Source organism: Lissotriton helveticus, chromosome 3_1 (assembly GCF_964261635.1).
Source record: "Lissotriton helveticus chromosome 3_1, aLisHel1.1, whole genome shotgun sequence".
NCBI lineage: Eukaryota > Metazoa > Chordata > Amphibia > Caudata > Salamandridae > Lissotriton > Lissotriton helveticus.
Window position 1 is genome coordinate 907,337,029 of NC_136061.1, and position 14,358 is coordinate 907,351,386.

Sequence of the window (14,358 nt, forward strand, 5' to 3'; positions counted from 1 at the left end):
AAGCTATGTGAAATAATACAGATAATAATGGTGGGAAACTTGATTTAAAGAAAGATAGTTGATTGAATTAATTACCAAAAGTTTTTTAAGATTCCTGTAGTTTTTGAGGGAGGAGAATAGTCCATTATGTGGTTTAATTTGTCTTAAGTGGAACATTTTCAGCTGTGTATGAACATAGTTTGTGACAGTATACATTTAATACGATTCAGGATACAGTAAATATGATTATTGGTTTATAAGAAAATTGATTGTAAAAACAACAGTGGGGCTCCTCCGCTAAGGAGGAGCGTCGCCCCACTGCTTCAGCTGCAAGTAGAATACAAAAAATAAATTGATAATAACGTTCACTATTATTAGTTTGTTGTTTGTATTCAGCTTTGGTGCAGGGCTCCCCGGGTCACAAGGGGAGGTGTGGTGGCAGCACCTAAAGTGCACATGATGCTTTGGCTGGCCATCTTGGGCAAAAGCGGCATGCGTACTGTCCATGTTCTCCATGCAGTCTGCATTACAGCCAGCATGGAGAACATGCACAGCCTGCCAGCCCCTGACTGAGCACCGAACCAATGCGCTCAGACCAATCACAATGCTGCTAAGGCAGTGTTGTGATTGGACAGGGGATTCTGGGAAGCTGTGTGCTTCCTGTCGAGCGCAGACAAGGAGACAGAGGAAGAAGAGGCGGCGGCCGGTGGTGAAAAGGTAAGTTATATATTTTTTATTTTGTTATTTCCCTCCCTCTCCCTCCATTCTCCCTTCCCCCGCCGCACCAACCCTGTTCTGTAGCCGCCGCTACTGAAAAACAGGCAATCATGTAGAGAGAATTAATAAAGTAGCAAGGTGACATAGGAGTGATAGGTAAATCGATTTAGAAAGAACAGTGGGTAAAGAGTCTGATGTGGAAGCAGGAGAGTTAGGGCAAGGAATGAGCTGGGTCATTTCTCCAGTCAAATAAGTGTTAGAATGTTTCAAAGTATGCATCAAATAATAAAGAGGAAGAAAAAAAAAGCCTGAATTTCATCAGCCTCAGGGACAATATAGACCAACAGGTCATAATCAAAGAGGCCTGTAGAAAAAGAAAGATAAGGTTTGAATGGTAAACAAGCAATAACAAGTGGAAAATAAGCAGTAAGGAATTGAGGAATTACAACTGGTAGCTAGAAGAAAAGTCCCTTCCTTGGCATTTGGCAGTATGTAAATCTTGACTGTAAGCTGAGCGGGTTTAACAGAGTGTGAAAGAACACTGTGGTTGACGGGGATTGTGTCAATTGCATGATAAAGCAGGGTGATTTGTATTGAGATTATTAGGTACAGAAGATGAAAAGACATCAGTGGCAGAGTCAAAATTGTAGTTAGACAAATCAGATAGAGAAGAAAGTGTGATATCAAAGAGGCAAAGTTGCTATGATGTGCCTGACACAGGTCTCACTGATGGGAAGTTATGTCCGGACATATGGATGCATAAGAGGTAATGAGTCAGAGTTAATGGACTAAACGGTAATCAGCAGATGGACCACAAATGGCTTCCAATGAATTAAGATGACAAATGTTAGATGATACACAAATTAAGGATATGAAGGGCTATTGACATACACAGAGAAGGGTAGGCAGACACAGTTCAGAAGATATTATAGGCAGAAGAACAGACAGGTCTTGAGTATCAATGTCTCAGAGAAGAATAAAAGGTACAGTAGTAGAAATTTGCCTAAGAAAATGCAGACATGGTCATTATTGAAAGATTGATTCTGTCCAGAGCTGATAGACAACAGGAAAAATGAGAAAATAATGCAAAGAAAAATGGGGAGATGAATAGTATGAGTTTCACAAATCGAATTAGGGTGAAAGATGATAGCTGTACCTCATCAGTGCCTTGAAATCTAGTAGTATGAGAACAAGAAAACTAAGAAATATCTATCAGTACAACAATTGCCTGAGATGTGAAATAAAAGATAAATGATTCAGAAATGAAAAGACAACTGAAGTGAAAGAAAGAAATCCACAGAAAGTGAGGCCTTATTTACAGCTGGTCTAAAATTCCAAGTGCAAATATTGGAGGGATATTGAAGACAAGATTAAGATACACAAGATTATTTGGAGCACAAATTGCTATGTTGTCCAGTACAAACCAGGCTGCTCCTTACACTTAACAGATGGCAAGCTTAACAGATATATATCCTTGTCCCGTGCCCTATTCAAGAAGTCTGGATGATAAGAAGTATGGATTTGAGAAAAATAAAGAAAAAATGGGTTTGCTTCACAAGAGCATGATGTAGAATTCTCAGCAGTGCAATATTTGTCTATAATGCTACTACATGGACAGACCAGCGATGATGTCATCAGACACAAGACATAGGCAGGCTCCCATGATAGTAAACAGACAGGAAGCAGGAAACATCTGTGTGGGAGAAGCACTACAGAAGAATCTTTGAAGTGGACACAGTCTCAGGGGATGTGAGGATGCCTTAACCTGAACACCTGGCTCCAACAGGAGCAAGAATATTTACCATAAACAGACACACCGGATATATATACACTCCTGACAGTACAGCTAGTTTCAATCTGAAACTTTCAGCAAACATTTGGGAATGTTTTTAAGCCTCTGTAGGTGTATGGAATAACGTATTACAGTCTACTGCGGCTTAGTATCAAATACTTAGGGGCCCATTAGGATGGCGGGGGCAATCCGCCCGCCATCCTCACCTAAATGACCCCCCTCCATATTAGTATGGCGGGGGGACCGCGGCGGACGGAAAGACCATCCGCCGCTTTTCCGCCCGGTCACCTTGCGACCGGGGCGGAAAAGGTCTAATATGGTGGCGCTGTCTAATAGACACCGCCAGCCATATTAGCATGGGCTTGTTTAGATGCCTTTCCGTGGTGGCGTTGCCACCACGGAAAGGCATGCGGTCTTCACTTTGTGGGCCCCCTGCGGGCCCCCAGATGAAGGAGAGATGGGGGTGCACACAGGGGGTACCTTTGTTACCCCCCTGCATTTGAATAAACAAAGCGGCAGGCACCCCGCGGTGCCTGCCGCTTTGTTGCAAATGCATACGTGCATTTTCAGCATTGTGGCGGGCGGTGCTGAGAGCACCGCCCGCCACAATGCTAAAAATGCAGGATGCGCCCGCCACAGTGGTGGGCGCATCCTAATACCCCCCACGGGACCCCCGACCTTATGGTGGGCGGTCATAATAACCGTTAGGATGGCGGGCGGACTAAGTCTGCCTGCCATCCTAATGACCCCCATAGCATTCAGAAAATATGCTCCTTGTCCCATGTCCCACTGTCAAAACATGTATGAACTCTCTAAATTGCACTATTTTAATGGCCTGCTCTGAAGAAGTGGTTTATTACTTGTTTCTCCCTCTCTCATGACCACACGATGCTAAAATCAGCATCTCATTCTCCATATATTTAATTACCAGTCTGGTTTATTCATACATTCCTTATCAACGGTCCATGAACCAGTGACATCATCGTCATTGACTATCCTGGTAGGATTGCTTTTCCTTATTCTTAATTTTGTGCATAACACACCCTGAATAGTCTCTGTCATTCTCTTGCCTTTATCTTAAACTTTGGGCCGCAGTTTTTGAGATCTCGGAAGGGAATTGCGATTTCAAGGGTAAAATGGTACTCAAATATATGGTGAAGGGGATACAGAGTCAATTACTGGGGTTTACTAAAGAGAGGAGAATTATGACTTCAAACGTAAAGTGGTAATCAAATATATGGAGAATGAGATGCTGATTTTAGCATCGTGTGGTCATGAGAGAGGGAGAAACAGAAACATGTATAATAAAGATTACTGCATTTTTCTTTGCAAATGGTGAAAAACAACAAGATTACAAACGAAAGGAATATAACGTTACTTGATACCACTTTCAGACCAGATAGAAAAGGTCACTAAATGCAATCCAGATAGAAGGGTTTATTAAATGTGTGTGGTTCGCTTGCTCGCAATAATATATTAACAATTATCCTGTCTAAGATAACCAGGTCAGCTCTACTTGTTGGCATGAGGAATTTAGTTTCTGACCCTTATTAAGTCTTGTTAAGTACTGTTAAAGAAGCCTGGCACTCTTTGCATTAGCGTAGTCGCTGATTTTTAAAGTAAGAACATTTTTTAACTTGAAAACGTTTTAATTGTATGTCTTGTATATTGTGTTTTGTTTTGTAACAGCCCTGAAGAAGTCCCTTGTGGACGAAACGCGTCGGCTGTATATCCTGTACATTGTTGACTATCTGAACTAAATAAAGAACTCTCAAGATTATAAGAAGAAAAACTCCTTGATGTGATCATTACTGTTTACTGAATGGAATTTATCAGTTCTTTTAAATGTTGAAGTGGTGCACCTTGGCCTTTTTTCAAATCTGTCTATAGTTCACGTGATTGAACCTACACTGTGACAGTGGGTGTTTTTTTAAGTGTGCACACAAACTGCCCTATGTACTAGAGGGGGGGTCCAAAAAAGAAAAAGATATTTCTTGGAGAATATTTGACTAGGTGCTGTCCTTGTGGGAATCCACCACTGTCGCATTCCTTCTTGAACAATTTGTCACAATTCCCAGTAGCACTAGCCAACTCCACATTTGACTTCTTGCCGTAGATAAACAAATAGATTCTGACTATCTAAACTATAGGGAATCGCCATGCCAGGCTTCAAAGATAGGAGACAAGAACTTGCTCAAGATCTGTTTGCCAACAATCCTAATATGAACAACAGAATCAACCCCTCTACTGAGGGTTTGAAAATAAAATTCCAGAGATTAGAAAAACTTAGAAAGAATGAAATGTCCCGATGGTGGGATGGGACAACTCTGGGTAAATACATAGAGAATGAAAAAATTCCCAGGGGTCTGAAGATACTAATATTTCCCACATTTGAGGACCTCAGCCCAGAACAGTTGGAGGATTGGGAAAGCAACCTCTAGAATGCTTCCTTCAACATGATGAAAATACTGATAAAAAACTCTGAGATCAAAGGGGAAAAGCTTAAGAAAGAAATAGAAGAACTAGAAAAGGAAATAGAGACATCCCCGCTAAAAGATACTATCAAAAAGAACTATGATATACTAGATAGTATCCTTGAGAATCACCAACTTTATCTTCGTGATAAAAAAATGAAGAAAATCAAAAGGGTTGATAAGGATTATAGGGAGGGACGAATATATACCTTCTCCCATAAATTTGATAACATTAAAGTACCTGGGGATGGCAAAAGACCGAGAGAGGAGACCCCCGATTTAACATCAGCAAGTAGTCTGACATCGTTGTCATCCACTGCCAGTTCTCTCTCAAATGAGACTCCAGCATCTACAACAGGCGAAACAAGACCAGGTCAGAATCCTTTTTTAGTGGAAATGGAGAGGTTGAGGCTAGGAACAAGGCCAAAAGACCCAAAACAAGGAGGGGGGGCGCAGTTGGAAGAGATGCAAACAGAGGCAAGAGCTCAAATGCGGAAACGGTTGCAAAAAGGACAAGGTCCAACAAGAACTAGGAGATACTAACACTGAGATTGAAAAGGAAAGAGGAAACACTAAAGAGTCCATCATTGTGAACCTCTCAGATAAGTGTCTTTCGAATGTTGAAAAGTCGGTTCTTGAAAAGGGATTGGGTTTTTGTCCGAATCAAACAGGGGATGACATTGGCATAATGGTGGATTTATGTAAATTTGTCCGCACTTTGAAATTAAAGGATCATTTTGCTAGAAACCCTGTTAAGAAAATTGGCTCATGTAATGATGTAAACACTGTGACCCCTTATACTGTGAACGAAATAAATTTGTTACAATCATTAATAACGATTGAACTTGAAACTTCTATTGACACAGATGATATTTGTAATGAGTTGGGTGTTTTGGAAGATGTGAGCAAATCCAGTGGTCTGAAACCAAGATCTAATTTTGTACCTGTAGGCACCCACCCCAACATAGACATTTTTAAAAAAAGAGTCACTACAGGATTCCACAAATTGATAGATAATCCAATCAAACGAAGTGATAAGAAACAAAATCTCACTCCACAGGAACTAACTGCCCTTAAAAACTTGAGGTCGGACAACTCTATAGTCATCCGTGAAGCGGATAAGGGGGGCAATATTGTCCTTATGAGAAAACCTGACTACATGAGTGAAATCGAACGTCAATTATCGGACACTAACTGCTACAAAAAACTAGTGGAAAACCCAGTAGGCAACCTTACGGCCCATATAAACTTGAGACTGTCAGATTGGCGGGAAACAGGTTTGATAAGCGAGGAAGAACATAGATACCTGGCTATAACTGCGCCAAGTTCGCCGTGCCTGTATATTCTTCCAAAGATCCACAAGGGCGGCCCCTTTCCACCAGGCCGACCCATTATAGCAGGCATCAATTCCCCGACAGAAAGGTTGTCAGAATATGTCGATACGTACATACAACCTTTTGTTCAGAATCTGCCAGCTTACATTAGGGACTCCAAGGATATCTTATCAAAATTTCAAAATCTGACATGGTCTGAAAATATGCTCTTTGTAACAATGGACGTAACAAGTTTATATACTTGTATCAAAAAGGAATTTGGGATGAGGGCTCTAGCCTGTTTTTTTAGGACAGAGGACTGCAGACCACAGATTACACAATGAAGTACTCATGGAGATGACGGAAATCATATTGTCCAAAAACTTTTTCCTCCATGATTCGACATGGTTCCAACAAATACAGGGGACGGCGATGGGGTCTAGGTTTGCTCCCGCCTACGCTGGCCTTTTCATGGGCTGGTTCGAGCGGGAGCATGCCTGGGGCCGTCACTCAGCAAGGTGGTCTGACTATGTTATTTTCTGGGGCAGGTACATTGATGACGTGATTATGTTGTGGAATGGGCCTGCCCCGGAGTTGATGACGTACTTCGATTTCCTGAATGATAACCCATACAATGTGAAATTCACCATAGAGTACAGTAGACAACAAATCGATTTCCTGGACATCACTTTTTTTATTGAGAACAACATGATCAATAGTAAAACACATAGAAAGATGACTGCATGTAACAGCACTTTGCATTTTAAAAGTTCTCACCCTCGCCATGTGATCAACAACATACCTTATGGCGAGATGTTACGGATGCGAAGAAACTGCAGCACTGAGGACAGTTTTCAGACAAATATCAAGGAGACCGAGGAACGCTTCTGTCAAAGAGGTTATCCTCAAAAAATACTTAACAAGGCAAAGGAAAGAGTAGCTAAAGTTACTAGGGAAAGCACATTGGAAAACAGGGCTCCAAGAGAAAACAACAAATTTCCTTTTGCTTTCTCTACGAAGTACACAGATGAAAACAGTAGGGTTTACAACACCCTGAGGAAACATTGGCATCTTCTGACAGAAATCCCGAGTATTAAAAATGATCTTCCATTCAAACCTAAAGTCATCTATAGACGAGGCCCTAACTTGAAAAATATGCTATGCCCCAGCTTGGTGATTAATGAAAAACAGAAACCATGTTGGTTCCCACCCAAAACTGTAGGCTTCTTTACTTGCAGAAGCTGTAATGTATGCAGTTTGGGAAGGGACAAAACGAAAACTTTCTGTTTTAACACAAAGAAAACACATAAAATTAAGCACCTTATAAACTGCAATACAAGCTATGTAGTATATATCTTAGGATGCCCATGTGAGAAGATCTATGTGGGCAGCACAAAGCGACCTCTGAAACAAAGGATCCAGGAACATGTTAGGGCTCATCGTAATAATGACCACAAATATGCGATGACATTCCACATGCAGGACAAACACAAGCCAGAGGACACACTATGGTTCATGGGGATAGATCATGTCCCCCAGAACCCCCGAGGTGGTGATCGGACTCTGGCTTTAAGAAAACGTGAAGCAGAGTGGATTTGTAGAATGAGAAGTGTTGAACTAGGACATAATTATGACGATGAAATGCACTTTCTCACTACATAGGTCCCACAATGTGACCTATTCAGTAACTTTGAACTCCATGTTTAATAGAAAAGGTGTGTGAAGAACAGTGCTTTTCCCCCAAAAAATTTTGAATTTTGTTCAAAATGAGACAGATATACCTCCCGTTAATGGTGACCAATTATTGATAATATAATCAAAAGTGTGATGAGGCATGGATGTGTCAGAATATGCTTTCCATTATTGACAATCTACAATTGATAATGAAAACAAAAGAGTGATGAGACATAGATGTATAAACATATTGCATCACGTGCAAAGTTGAATATTTGTAAAAATATGTTCTCTTACTTGAGACAGGTGTTTGAAAATTTTACCTGAAGCATGTTGTTCTCACATATTTGCATTACCATTATATGGACACTTAGCAATAGAATATCCATTTTTGACTCTAAAAGCGAACGTTAGTTTACATTTGGCTGTTTAATTGACATTTAGGATCAGGGCGATAAAACTTTCATTAGGGCTCTTTTCCGTAGTGTTGTTCATATTATAAACATCGTCCCAAACAAAAATGGCCGTCGTAATACAGACATGGCTTTGATGAATGTAGCAAGGGACATTTTCTATGTGTCTATACGTTAAATGGACCCCTAAAAAGAAGATTTCTTTACAAAAACATTTTCTATGTGTCTATACGTTAAATGGACCCCTAAAAATAAGATTTCTTTACAAAAACTTTTTTATTCAAAGTATATTGACTTGGAAGATATGTGAGATAACAATCCCAGGCATACAGTATCAAGAAGTGGCACAATAGACAATGGCAGACACACAACCAATTCAATATGAAAAAATATACATGTTTAATATGATAAAGACATATAATAAAATTCAATACATTGATCCTAATTGATAAAATAACATTGTACTAATACATATGTTGTCACAGTAAAAATTATTGTCTATTGTGCCACTTCTTGATACTGTATGCCTGGGATTGTTATCTCACATATATTGTTTGCCCTGTCCCAGGATATTTATCCATAACAGGGGGTCCTTGCTTTTTTCACAAATATTGACTTGGAAGAATCATCCGATCTCTTACGGTTTTCTTTTTCTTTAACATTTCGGCCCAAACAAACATGGCCGCCACGGTTTAGATATCGTAGGGGATTGGCGCTACAAACATCTCTTTCCTTTTGACACATCATGTTAAAGAGGTTATTATTTTTTACGAGACTCCTTCGCATCTATTTCTTACATCTCAGGCAGGTTTAACAAACACTGCCTCTATCACTTAACGATACATGCCTTCATATGCAATATGGCGGCCGTATAACTTCGTTTGGGGGATTTAATAGGAACCCGACACTTTATCAACATGGCCACCAAAGTCACCGCCAAAGTTAACAAACGAATGGAAATCAAGGGACATAATTTTTAGTTTGTTAGAACAATAAATTTTACCCCTAAAATTAAGATTTATTTATACATTTTGCCTCCAATTTTTAATACTAGGAGGAATAATCGGTTTCCTCGCGCTTTCAATAAACACTTCTGCCCAAACAAACATGGCCGCCGCGGTTTAATATTCTAAAGAAGATCGACGGTACGAACATTTTTTATCCTGTTTTGACATGACAGGGTAAATAGGTTATTATTTATAAGGGGCTCCTACTAATGTATATTTTTTCGATCGGAGGCATTAAAAAACAGTTCCTGCCTCTATCGCTCATACACAATATGGCGGCGTCACAACTCCGTTTGGAGTTTTAACATGAATTTGACACTTTAATAAGATGGCCACCATAGTCACCGCCGAGGTTACTTTTCAGATTGAAATCAGGTGTACATAATCAGCAATACCCTTCCTAGGTATAAAAACAGAATCAAGAATGCCATTATTCTGCCGGTACTTGACGGAGGGGGACGCCGATTCTCGCGCTATCGTTTTGAGCCACGTAGGAACCAGGGGATGCAAAAGCTCGCTTTATCAAGGTAAAGGGGAAAACCTTACAAAACGGATTTGGTAACTTTAGAATCTTTATTTCCACCAATTAGGTTTGGGGAAATATGGTATTGGGCTACTTCACTTCTCTATTATAAAAACTTAGTGGCTTATTTTTAATTACTCCCTTTTTTTCTTTTTCGTTTCTTAGAGTTGCTTGGCAATAGAGGTTTTATATATTCTTCCGCCTATATAAAAAGAGGATATTAGTAGGTAAGACTTTAACTTTGGTTGGGCCAATTATTTTTGGAATGTGATGTTAGGCCACAATTAATTTGCTACAGGGATGCAATTCAGGTCCCTGTTCCTTAGATGTAGACCATCAAGGATGATCATGTTGACCGTAGTTGGTTTGCATCATATTGACCATAGGTGGTTTGCAACAAGATGACGATAGTTGGTTTGCAACATAATAGTTTGCCTAACATGGTTGGCCCAGTGATGCAAAACAGGTCCAGGACTCTTACATGTAGATTATATAATGATGCTCATATTACCCATGTCTCTATTTCTTATAGATAATTCACGGAGGTCCCCATTACCTTTCCACCCTGGTTCCACTAATATTGGATTATTGTCCTCATTTTTGGATGTAAGTGATAGGTCCTTGTTGTCTGTTACATAGTGTTGAACCCCGCGTGTTCTCCCCTAAATCCGGAACATACCGGTTTTTATTCCACTAGCTATTAGTGGTTTCACTGACCTCTTGTGTCTTGTCTATCCTATAGGTGGCTCGTACACAAGATATTGAAACACCGGACATCATTGGTGGGATCTGATTACATTTAATCTTCAAACACAGATTATCCTTTGGATGGATGTCTATTTAGACATGGTAGTTGGAAAAATTTTCAGCTTTACGCTAGTCACTAGATTTTCTATGGGCCGATTATGAATGGGCTCACATGTGGCTTTCTTTTCTTATTTCCAAACCATTATTTTCTCATTAAAATGCACTCTCACTTGATCATTTCTAGATGGTATCGGATGATCAATAATAACCAGTCTGGTTTATTCATACATTCCTTATCAACGGTCCATGAACCAGTGACATCATCGTCATTGACTATCCTGGTAGGATTGCTTTTCCTTATTCTTAATTTTGTGCATAACACACCCTGAATAGTCTCTGTCATTCTTTTGCCTTTATCTTAAACTTTGGGCCGCAGTTTTTGAGATCTCGGAAGGGAATTGCGATTTTAAGGGTAAAATGGTACTCAAATATATGGTGAAGGGGATACAGAGTCAATTACTGGGGTTTACTAAAGAGAGGAGAATTATGACTTCAAACGTAAAGTGGTAATCAAATATATGGAGAATGAGATGCTGATTTTAGCATCGTGTGGTCATGAGAGAGGGAGAAACAGAAACATGTATAATAAAGATTACTGCATTTTTCTTTGCAAATGGTGAAAAACAACAAGATTACAAACTAAAGGAATATAACGTTACTTGATACCACTTTCAGACCAGATAGAAAAGGTCACTAAATGCAATCCAGATATAAGGGTTTATTAAATGTGTGTGGTTCGCTTGCTCGCAATAATATATTAACAATTATCCTGTCTAAGATAACCAGGTCAGCTCTAGATATACCCTTACTTGTTGGCATGAGGAATTTAGTTTCTGACCCTTATTAAGTCTTGTTAAGTACTGTTAAAGAAGCCTGGCACACTTTGCATTAGCGTAGTCGCTGATTTTTAAAGTAAGAACATTTTTTAACTTGAAAATGTTTTAATTGTATGTCTTGTATATTGTGTTTTGTTTTGTAACAGCCCTGAAGAAGTCCCTTGTGGACGAAACGCGTCGGCTGTATATCCTGTACATTGTTGACTATCTGAACTAAATAAAGAACTCTCAAGATTATAATAAGAAAAACTCCTTGATGTGATCATTACTGTTTACTGAATGGAATTTATCAGTTCTTTTAAATGTTGAAGTGGTGCACCTTGGCCTTTTTTCAAATCTGTCTATAGTTCACGTGATTGAACCTACACTGTGACAGTGGGTGTTTTTTGAAGTGTGCACACAAACTGCCCTATGTACTAGAGGGGGGATCCAAAAAAGAAAAAGATATTTCTTGGAGAATATTTGACTAGGTGCTGTCCTTGTGGGAATCCACCACTGTCGCATTCCTTCTTGAACAATTTTTCAGAATCAATCTTAACTCATACCGAGCTAAACTGCATTACATCTCTGCATCAACTTTAAGCCCCTGACCTTAGCCAAGGCCTTTTCCCTCTCAAAAACATCCATAACAATAACTCACCATTCTACTGCATTACAAGGTCTTGAAGAGATCCAGGCTCTAGCTGTAGCCAGTCTAGCAGTAACTATAAATATTGACATTAATGCGCAGCGTGCCTGATTGGCATCCCTCTTATAGCCCAACATAATCTCTTCAATGGAGAGGGCAATTTCCAATCTGAGACGGTTTTTGCAGACCAGCATAACCTTGTGCCAAAAAGGCATTATCAACAATACTCTCCACATTTAGGGCAATGCACCATGTTACTTGAATAATTAATTCTTGTTTGCCCCCACCTAGCTATCTTATCAGGCGTATAGTACAACATGCATACTGTCTTAAATTGCTGTAGTCTCAAATTATTAGACCAGACAGCATCTTTTAGTGTTGAGAATGCCTCATCCAGCATTGTAGGGGTTACTTCCTTCGTAAGAGTTGAGCTCCATTTTGCAGGCTAGCTGTAAACAAGAATCTTGTCTATCCTGGCTAAAAAGCCAATATGCCGCACATATTGTCTTCTTCTGAGAAGGTACATGTAAAAATGGTATAGAGACAAAATATCGATTCCAAAATATAGAACTGCAGTAATATCGAAGTGAAAATATAGAATGGACAAAATATGGAATGGAAAGAATATAGGAAACAAAAATATTGAATTTAAGGTAAGTAATGTAATATCGATTTTCATAAACATAGAAAGTCAAAATATCGAAGTATATAATATAGGTATTAAATATATTGAATTTTTAATAATATCAAATTTTTTAAGTGTTTTGTATGTTAGTATATGTGTGAAAAGTATAAAATTATTTTATAATTTATTTTAAGTAATTAATTTTATGTTATTTAATTTTTGCATAATTTAATTCTGTAGCGGGTTGTGGGTTTATAGGGGAATAGGTTGGGAAGTAATTTAATTATAACGAATTAAATATTTAAATTTATTTATTGATCTTTATTTTGAATTAATGGTTAATTAATTTTTAATTGGTAATTCATTCAATTTAAAATGACGATTAATTTTAACTGATTAATTGATAATTATGTTAATTTTCTTAATTTATTTTCCGTAGCGGGTTGTGGGTTTATAGGGCAATAGGGTGAGAAGTAATTTACTTGTAATTATTTAAATATTTTACTGTATTTATTGGTATTTATTTTGAATGAATTGTTAATTAATTTTTAATTGCTAATTGATTAATTGTTAATTGGTAATTACTGTGTATTAATAGGTAATGAATTTTAATAATTAATTTTTATTTGTATTTTTAATTGAATAATTATTATATTATATTAAATTGGTAATTACTTGTAATTAATTTTTTATTGGTATTAATATTTAATTTATTTTTATTAATATATGAAGTATTTACTTTCCCTACTGTTGCACTCACTGGAGTGGGATTAGTAATTTTTACCCCTATGCTATCCAACACTTTCCCTACTGTTGCACTCTCTGGAGTGGGAATAGTAATTTGTACTCCTACGCTATCCAACGCTTTCCCTACTGTTGCACTCTCTGGAGTGGGAATAGTAATTTGTACCCCTTCGCTATCCAACGCTTTCCCTACTGTTGCACCCTCTGGAGTGGGAATAGTAATTTTTACCCCTACGCTATCCAACGCATTCCCTACTGTTGCACTCTCTGGAGTGGGAATAGTAATTTTTACTCCAACGCTATCCAACGCGTTCCCTACTGTTGCACTCTCTGGAGTGGGAATAGTAATTTTTACCCCTACGCTATCCAACGCTTTCCCTACTGTTGCACTCTCTGGAGTGGGAATAGTAATTTTTACCCTCCCGTTATCCAACGCTTTCCCTATTGTTGCACTCTCTGGAGTGGGAATAGTAATTTTTACCCCTACTCTATCCAACGCTTTCCCTACTGTTGCACTCACTGGAGTGGGAATAGTAATTTTTACCCCTACGCTATCCAACGCTTTCCCTACTGTTCACTGTCTGGAGTGGGAATAGTAATTTTTACCCCTACGCTATCCAACGCTTTCCCTACTGTTGCACTCTCTGGAGTAGGAATAGTAATTTTTACCCCTATGCTATCCAACGCTTTCCCTACTGTTGCACTCACTGGAGTGGAAATAGTAATTTTTACCCCTACGCTATCCAACGTTTACCCTACTGTTGCAGTTGCTGGAGTGGTAATAGTAAATTTTACCCTCTCGCTATCCTACAGTAAAAATATTGTA